The sequence below is a fragment of the Mauremys mutica genome, chromosome 2, assembly GCF_020497125.1.
Source record: "Mauremys mutica isolate MM-2020 ecotype Southern chromosome 2, ASM2049712v1, whole genome shotgun sequence".
NCBI lineage: Eukaryota > Metazoa > Chordata > Testudines > Geoemydidae > Mauremys > Mauremys mutica.
In genome coordinates this window covers 34,270,262-34,279,618 of record NC_059073.1, presented here as the reverse complement: position 1 = coordinate 34,279,618, position 9,357 = coordinate 34,270,262, and the positions used below count along the sequence as shown (strand labels likewise).

General features: G+C 47.2%; 1 protein-coding gene across 2 annotated transcripts in view; it reads left to right on the top strand.

Annotated features, from left to right (window-relative positions):
• The window catches only part of EBAG9 (estrogen receptor binding site associated antigen 9), a 46,617-nt gene continuing 37,260 nt past the window's right edge, over positions 1 to 9,357 (top strand). The window contains exon 1 of one of the 2 annotated variants that reach the window (XM_045007154.1): positions 1 to 125. The gene's annotated coding sequence lies outside the window, so the exon portion shown is untranslated. Of the gene's footprint in view, positions 126 to 250; positions 454 to 9,357 lie in introns of those variants that run through there. The other variant, XM_045007153.1, reaches the window with a different exon arrangement.

Below are 9,357 nucleotides of genomic sequence, written 5' to 3'. Positions count from 1 at the left end.
CCGCCACTGAGGCGCAGCGGGAGCAGGACCCGCCCCTCTGCCGCCCCACGTGGGGCGCCCATGGCGGGGGCACGCGCCTGCCGTCCCCAGACGGTGCGCGTCAGGCAGCTCGCGAGCTGCCCAGGGTGAGTTAGGGCCTTAGGCCAGGGGTCCTCCAATACCATCTCCTGCCCCTCCCGCCCCCCTTCGCCGCGCCGTGTCCCCGCCTTCAGCTCGCGCCGGTTGGAGGAGGCTGGGGAAGGGGCGTGGTCGGAAGGGGCGGGACAGTCTCAGGTGACAGGAGGCCGAGGTGGCGGGCACGAGGGGCCATGGCAGCGGCGCAGGAGCGCGCGCCTAGCTTTGAATGAGGGGCGCTCGCGCTTGGAGAGGGAAGCGGCTCTGGGTGCGGCAGCGCGCGGCCCCCTCGGCTCCAGCTGCCTGGCGCCCCCCGGAGTCCCCTCCCCTTCTGGGCAGGTGAGTTAGAGAACGCGCTGCGCGCGCAGTCTCCTCGGTTCCGTGGCCGTCGCTGCCTCGGGCTCTTCCGGGTCCGTTGCCGGGGGCGCCCGGCTCGCGTGCCCCGTTCAGCCCCTAGGCCCGTCTCTTCCGGGGGGGGGGTTGCTGGTCCCTCATTAGCCCCGCCCCTTAACGGCTGCAGCCTTCGGGCAGCTCGATGCAGCGGTGAACGTGCCCTTTGTTGGGCTGGGGGCAGCCGGGCTGGGAACCCCCCCCCCGCACACACACCCGCTCAGCATCCCTAGTGCCAGCCCGGCACAGCCCGGGGAGCAGGCTGGACCCCTGTGCCATCCGAGCACAGCCCGGGGACTCGCGGGGGTCTTGGGTCCGTGGCCCACAGCAGGGCTCCCACTGGCATAGCCAGGGGTCTTGTGTGGAGAGACAAGGGAGCGTGTGACCGCGAGGTGTTTGGTTGCCACCACCCTTTGTTATTGAGTGTCTTTATTTCTGCCTGTTGGGCTTTGTTCCGGTCTCCTTCCCTGTGCCACCCGCAAACCCCGGGCATCGGTTGTTGCGTAGTGAATGTTGACTTGTAAACTACAGTGATGATGAGGGTGCAGACTTTACACCCCAGTTAAATAAAGGGGGATAGAAGGGGCCACCCCTCTTGCAGCTTTTGTTTCAGGCTGTCTCTTTGCCGATGTAGGAAGACAGTCATTCTTCCGTGTACAATCATTTTCTGTTTCATAGGTTTCCTTCCCAACCATGTCAACTGGAGAACTTAATGTATTTATTGGTTTAAAGAAGGCTTTGATTCTGGAGAGTCGGGATATGGGGTACAGAGCTCAAGTGATATTATGTGGCTGCTGGGTCAGGTGTTTGATACTTCTGTAGAATTATAGAGCTGGAAGGGCTCTCGAGAGGTCATTTCGTCCAACCCTCTATGCCGGTGGTTCCCAAACTTTAACAACCTGTGAACCCCTTTCACTAAAATGTCAAGTCTTGTGAACCCCCTCCTAAAAATGAATGTTTCCAGGGATTTTCTCCTTTACCTACTATCAATTATAAAAGCAGTGATCTTGGAAATATAAAATTTGTTTTTATGACAGATCAAGGAGTAATGGTCTCAAGTTGCAGTGGGGGAGTTTAGGTTGGATATTAGGAACTTTTTCACTAGGAGGTGCTGAAGCACTGGAATGGGTTACCTAGGGAGGTGTTGGAATCTCCTTCCTTAGAGGTTTTTAAGGTCAGGCTTGACAAAGCCCTGGCTGGGATGATTTAGTTGGGGATTGGTCATGGTTTGAGCAGGAGGTTGGACTTAGATGACCTCCTGAGGTCCCTTCCAACCCTGATATTCTATGACATGCTTATTACATGCTATTTATTCTTAGTTATTATTTATCATTACATATTTTTATTACATTATGAAAACAGCAACTCTTTTCTAGGATCTCACTTTTGTAGCTTGTATCACTTTGACTAAGCCTGTTATAAAACCTAGCTCCTATGTTTCATCAAGGAGTATCAGATGTGAAACAGCATGAAGGTATTTAAGAAGCCAACTCAAAGAGTTCCTCCTACACAAGCATTCAGGTCTTGAGCAGTCCAGGCAAACAACACACTTTACAACAAAGCTTAAACTTGTTCTTCATAATAATTTAAAAAACAGCAAAAAAAAATCTGCCTCCCTTTCCATTTCTTATAAGAAGTCTTGACGTTTAAATCTTCTCAGTGTGATAGATAGGCTTGCTTTGGATCTGCTTAGCTCTTGGAAGTCCGGGGACTCTGGGTTGCTGGCCCCATGCTGCCTGGTGTTCCTAGGGACAGCTCTGTCGGCCATTAGGGAATTTTTTCCTGAGAACCACCTGTAACATTTTGCAAACCTCCAGGGGTTCACAAACCCCAGTTTGGGAACCACTGCTCTATGCTGAGGCATGACCAAAGGTAGACCATCCCTAATGGGTGTTTGTCCAAACAATGCTCAGAAACCTTCAACGTTTTGAATTCTACAACCTCCCTTGGAAGCCTATTCCAGTGCTTAATATTTTCCTAATATTTAACCCAAATCTTCCTGGTTACAGATTAAGCTAATTATTTCTTGTCCGACCTTCAGTGGGCATGGAGAACAATTGATCACCATCCTTTGAATGCTATCAGTTTCTCCCCTCAGTCTTTTTTTCCCCTCAGGAGTAAACATGACCAGGTTTTTTTAACCTTTCCTCAGAGGTCAGGTTTTCTAAATCTAAATCTTACTGCTCTCCTCTGGACTCTCTCCAGTTTGTCCACAAGTTTCTTAAAGTGTGGTGCCCAATATTGGACACAGTACTCCAGCTGAGGCCTCACTAGCACCAAGCAGAGTTGAATAATTACCTCCCATGTCTTCCGTATGGCACTCCTGTTAATACTCCTCCAGAATATTTAACCTTTTTTGCAACTGCATCATGTTGTTGACTTGTGTTCAATTTGTGATCCACTATAACCACCAGAGCCTTTTCTGCCTAGCCAGTTATTCCCCTTCTTGTATTTCAGCAGTGGATTTTTTCCCTCCCTAATTATAGTACTTTGCACTTGTCTTTGTTTAATTTCATCTTGTTGATTACAGCCCAATTATCCAATTTATTCAGGCCATTTTGAATTCTGATCCTGTCCTCCAAAGTGCTTGAAACCCAGTTTAGTGTCATCTTCAAATTTTATAAGCATTCTCTCCACTCATCATCCAACTTCTTAATGAAAATATTGAATAATACCAGACCCAGGACTGACCCCTGCAAGACTGCACTAGATACATCCTCCCAGTTTGACAGCAAAGCATTGATAACTACTTTTTGAGCGTGGTTTTTTTAACCAGTTGTGCATTTACCTTAGTAATTTCATCTAACATAAGACTGGCCATACCAATGGTCCATCCAGCCTAGTATCCTGTCTTGCAACAGTGGCCAATGGCAGATGCTTCAGAGCAGTGGTCCCCAACTTTTTTCGTCTGGTGGGCACCAGACAACGAGCCACGGATGACCATGGTGGCAGACAAGCATCTTCCGAAATTCTGCTGACAAGCGGCAACGTCAGTAGGCGTCGCCGCCGAAATGCTGCTGACAAACTGCATCATGCAGAGGCGTCGCCGCCGAAATACCGCCGAAAATCAGTGGCATTTCGGTGGCAACGTCTCTGGATGACGCAACTTGTCGGCAGCATTTCGGTGGATGCTCGTCCACCGGCCAGTACGCGGGCACACTTAGACGTTGGGGACCCCTGGGTTAGATGATCATGATGGTCCCTTCCAGCCATGGAATCTATTAATCTAAATAGTCTTTAATCTGTTCTTTCCCTATCATGACTTGTGTTCCTTTCCCCTTGTTGTTAATATTAATTGTGTTAATCTTTTTGGTGAAGAAGGAAGTAAAATAGAAAAGCGGTCAAAAAAGCAAACAGGATGTTAGGAATCATTAAAAAGGGGATAGAGAATAAGACTGAGAATATATTATTGCCCTTATATAAATCCATGGTACGCCCACATCTCGAATACTGTGTACAGATGTGGTCTCCTCACCTCAAAAAAGATATTCTAGCACTAGAAAAGGTTCAGAAAAGGGCAACTAAAATGATTAGGTGTTTGGAGAGGGTCCCATACGAGGAAAGATTAAAGAGGCTAGGACTCTTCAGCTTGGAAAAGAGAAGACTAAGGGGGGACATGATAGAGGTATATAAAATCATGAGTGATGTTGAGAAAGTGGATAAGGAAAAGTTATTTACTTATTCCCATAATACAAGAACTAGGGGTCACCAAATGAAATTAATAGGCAGCAGGTTTAAAACAAATAAAAGGAAGTTCTTCTTCACGCACAGTCAACTTGTGGAACTCCTTACCTGAGGAGGTTGTGAAGGCTAGGACTATAACAATGTTTAAAAGGGAACTGGATAAATTCATGGTGGCTAAGTCCATAAATGGCTATTAGCCAGAATGGTGTCCCTAGCCTCTGTTCGTCAGAGGATGGAGATGGATGGCAGGAGAGAGATCACTTGATCATTGCCTGTTAGATTCACTCCCTCTGGGGCACCTGGTATTAGCCACTGTCGGTAGACAGATACTGGGCTAGATGGACCTTTGGTCTGACCCGGTACGGCCTTTCTTATGTTCTTATAAATTCAACACCTCTGCCGTCTTGGTGTCATCCTTTATAAGCTCTCCTTTCCTGCTAAGTAATGGACCTTCACTTTCTTTCATTTTTCTCTTGTTCCTAATGCATTCATATCACTTCTTGTTGCCTTTCATGTCCCTGGATAGATGTAATTCATTTTATGCCTTAGCCTTTCAGATTTTGTGCTTACTTTCTTGTGCTATTTTCATTTGTGGTCACTCTTAGCAATTTGTCCATGTTTCCATTTTTTTGTAGGGCTCCTTCTTGATTGTCAGGTCATTAAAGAGCCCCCCGATGCAGCCTTATTGGTCTTGTTCTAATCTTCCTTTTCATTGGGATAGTGCTGTTGTGCCTTTTATATTGTCTCTCTGAGAAACTGCCAGCTCTCCTGAACTCCTTTTTCCCATGGAATCTTCATACCAGTTGTTAGTTAGAGTTTTCTTCTGCTCTCAGTCCTTCCTTTCCTTAGAATCACAAAGTCTTTCATTTCATGATCACTTTCACCCAAGTTTCCTTCAATCTTCAGATCTGCAATCAATTCCTTCTTGTTAGTCAGAATTAATTCTAAAATAGTGTCTCGTTACTTCCTCCCCCATTAGATTGGGGACAATTTTTTGTTTCAATTCCAAGAATTCATTGAAGATGTTGTGTTTTGTGTATTATTTTTCCAACAGATGTCTGGGTAGCTGACGTCCCCCATTACTTCCAGGTCTTGTGTTGTGGATATTTCTAATATTTGTTTTAGAAATTCCTTCTCCTCCTCCTCCTCCTGATTTGGAGTTCTGTAATAGACTCCCACCATGATGTTTTCCCCCCTTCTGGCTTCACCCAGAGACTTTCATCTGGTCTGCCTTTCACCTTCTTGTGGGCCTTAGAATAAGTGAATGGATTATTGATGTATAATGCAGCAGCACCTCCATTTTTCCCCTTCTGTCCTTCCTGAAAAAGCTATAGCCCTCTTTAGCAATATTCCCATCATGAAACTGTGCCATTGTTCTGAAGAATGATGGGGACTTCTATATAGGATGCTGTTGCAGTTGTAGACTGGTATTTCATGTGGCTCTGATATGTTGTTAATAATAGTACTTAGAAATTATATGGTATTTTCTATCCAGAAATCTCCATGTGCTTAAAAATATTAATACATTTATCCTGCCAGACTTTTTTTTTTTTTTAATAAGGCAGTGTTCACCAACCCGTTGATTGTGATTGACTGGTCGATCCTGGAGACTCTCCCAGTCGATCGCGATCTCTGGCTGCAGTGGGGCTGCCTTCCCCGGCCCCACACCGCTCCTGGAAGCAACCAGCATGCCCTTGCGGGGGAGGAAGGGGAGAACAGGAGTCTCTATGTGCTGTGCCTGCCTGCAAGAACAGCTCCCACTGGCCAGGAACAGGAAACTGTTGCCAATGGGAGTTGCAGGGGGCGGTGTCTGCAGAGAGGGGCAGCATGTGAAGCCACGTGCCTGCCCACCCACCCACCCCAAGGGGCACGTTGGCCCCTTCTGAGAGCCATATGATGCACTACTGGCTGTCAGGGTGTGGGGTGGCCCGGCTCGTGATGGGGAGGAGATGCCTATGTGCCTGAGTGGGGCTGGGACAGGGAGGGAGCCTGCCTTAGCTCTGCTGCACCGTCGCTCGGGAGTGCCCGAGGTAAGTGCCCCCTGGTGGGAGCCTGCACCCCAACGCCTTCTGGAGCCAGCACCTCAAGCCCCCTCTTGCACCCCAAGCCCCAGCCCTTTCTTGCACCCCAAGCCCCAGCCCTAAGCCCCCTCCCAGAGCCAGCACCCCATACCCCCTCCTACACGCCAACACACTGCCGCAGCCCAGAGCCCCCTCCTGCACCCAAACTCGCTCCCAGAGCTTGCACCCCTCATCCCCTCCTGCACCTCAAGCCCTTTCCCCAGGCTCAGCCCAGAGCTCACACCCCCTCCCAAATCCCAATCCCCTGCCCCAGCCCGGTGAAAGTGAATGAGGTTGGGGGACAGCAGACAGCGGAGAGAGGTGGGGATGTAGTGAACAGGGCGGGGCTTCAGAGAAGTGGCAGGGTAGATCCTGGGTTGCTCTTAAATTCAAAAAGTGATCTTGGGCGTAAAAAGTTTGGAGACTAAGGTAACTACTACTATTTTTAGATGTTTCAGTGACTTATCACTTATTTATTTTTAAAAATATTTTTGTCTTCTAGATTGTCAATATAATTAGCAATGTACAAGATAGCAGTTCCTGTCCTAGAGTATTTACAATGTTCAACAATAGCAGGCAGAAGGGATGAAAGTGTCTCAAAGTGTCACAACATCCGGACCAGTTGTGTTACTACCTGCCCTGTAATCCTGGGTGGTTCTGTGCTGTGTAGCTTTGTCTCAAAGTCCTGGCACCGACAGCATGCTCACAGCACAATGGGCTTACCGTGCCTTCCACCAGCCTAGTTATTCATTGCCGAGTGAAATCAACAGCCGTTCCAATCCCAAGTCTCCCCAAAATCGTCTCCCCTGCAGTGTCCAGTCCTTCTCACTGGACCCTCACAGAAGTTATCCAAGTTCATTGTCTCCAAAGAGACAGAATATACGCCACCCTGTTATTTTGGTTGGAGATCCACACTTCAGCTTAATACAAACATAGTGAGATGGCTTTGTAAGAATAATAATTAACAAAACACTGGTTTAAGTTATTTCAGATAAGAGTGTAAGAGAGAGGAAAAATTACAAATAAAACAAACCACGTTTTCTAGTGACTAAAACTTAATTCTAGCAAGTTACGATCTTTGCCTAAGCAGTTTCCTTATTTACATGAAGTTATTAGCATCCTTAGCCCTCCAGACCACGGGGCCCAACTTTCATAGGCTTGAAGGGTGCTGTCCCTTCAATGATAGATACCAAAATGGCCTTTGCCTTGAGTTATATCTCCCAAAATGCATTGTCCCTGTTTCACGAGGCATCCTGTGGGTGCAATCTCCATCACCCATCTGAGTTTAAGGGGTTGTCTTTCCCCACTTGCTCACCTGATGGTTTTGATTACCTTGCCTGTAAATGTGCTTTTCATTGTCTTTGGTGTCACCTTCCTTAATTTACGTTAGAGAGACAGTCAGGCCTGTGAAACAACATTCCTTTGTCTAGGACAGGCTGTGCATAGGCACTGTCTGCCAAACACATTTTAAAAACAGATTTCCAGCACACATCTGATTCTTTATACACCACCTGTCACACAATAATAATGACTAGTGTATTACCAGTTTGCATAAGACACCTAACACAACACCTTTTAGATCCAGATTATGACAACAGCAAATTGAAGCAATGAGAGTGAGACCTGATGAGAATTATGGTAAGGTGGGCCCTCTGCAAGTTGGCATTGAAGGGCTTCCTGAGTCGCAGAACTATTTTTTCCTTTTTTTCCAGATGGGGAAACTGAGACGAAGAATTTGAGTGAGTAGTCCAAGGTGATTCTGGCAGAACTTGTTCTGTTGAGTCCAGAGGTAGTCAATAAGTGGATTGTGGGCCAGATCTGGGCCACCAGATGCTTTCTTGCAGAAAGAGCAGCCCGTTGGAGCTAGCTGGTGGGGGCTTGGAACCAGGATGGACCGGCGCCCCCCATCAGCTACGCTAAGTTCCCTGTGTGGCAGCCACCCAGCAGGCTATCAATTGCTGGGCAGTTCAGCTGTCCCTCCCCCCACTGCTGTGTGCTGCTCCTGCCCTCTGCCTTGGAGCTGCTCCCGGGAGCCTCCTGCTTGCTGTGCAGGGGCGGGGGCGAGAAGAGGGGTGCTAATATCAGGGTGTCCCCCTGCTCCTGTACCCATCTCCATAGAGCGGGAGGGGGCAGGGGGGACAACAGGGCTCAAGATGGAGGGAGCTTGCTGGCAGCCGCTGCTGTCAACTTGCTGATCTACTTAAAAAGGCAGTGCACTTAGAGTGGGGTCTGCTTACTTACAGGGGCAATGCACGTCTCTCTCTCTCTCTCTCTCACACACATGGGGGGTGTGTGTGTGTGACTGACTGTATCTCTCTGCCATGCTGTGTCTCCTCCCTCCATTTGTGCTGCCTTGTAGTGTGAGGCTACATTAACGACAATGTGTTAACCCTTGAGGACTCAGCCGAGTGCTAATTCATCATTTAGCAGTTAAGGCATTCCCTGGGAAATATCCCACCCTCTGACTCCACAACCTTAACCAAGCTTCACAATCATCATTTCTGTTTACAGGATTAAACAGTTTGTTTAAAAGTGTGTGTGTGTGTGTGTGTGTGTGTGTGTATATATATATAGAGAGAGAGAGAGAGAGAGAGAGAGAGAGAGTCTGGTGAAAAATGTTTCCCTGGAACCAAACCCACCTATTTACATTAATTCTTATGGGGAAATTGGATTCACTTAACATCGTTTAGCTTAAAGTAGTATTTTTCAGGAACATAACTGCAACATTAAGCGAGGAGTTACTTACTGTATAAGCTTTTGGAATATGAAGTTATTTCCTTGCTCTCACATGTATGAAATTTTACACCTAAGTAGGTATGCAGTTTAGTTTAGGTGGTTTTCTTTTGCATAATTAATCACGCTTTAGTTAACCACTTTGCATTTAGGGCAGCTGCAGGAGAAGGTGTACAATTATGGTGACTTTTTAAACAATGACTGAAGAACCTCAGAGTTACGAACACTTTGGAAATGGACATTGTTCGTACCTCTGAACAAAGTGTTATGGTTGTTCCTTCAAAAATTTACAACTGAACATTGACTTAATACAAATTTGAAACTTTACTATGCAGAAATAAAATTCTGTTTTTAACCATCCTAATTTAAATGAAAC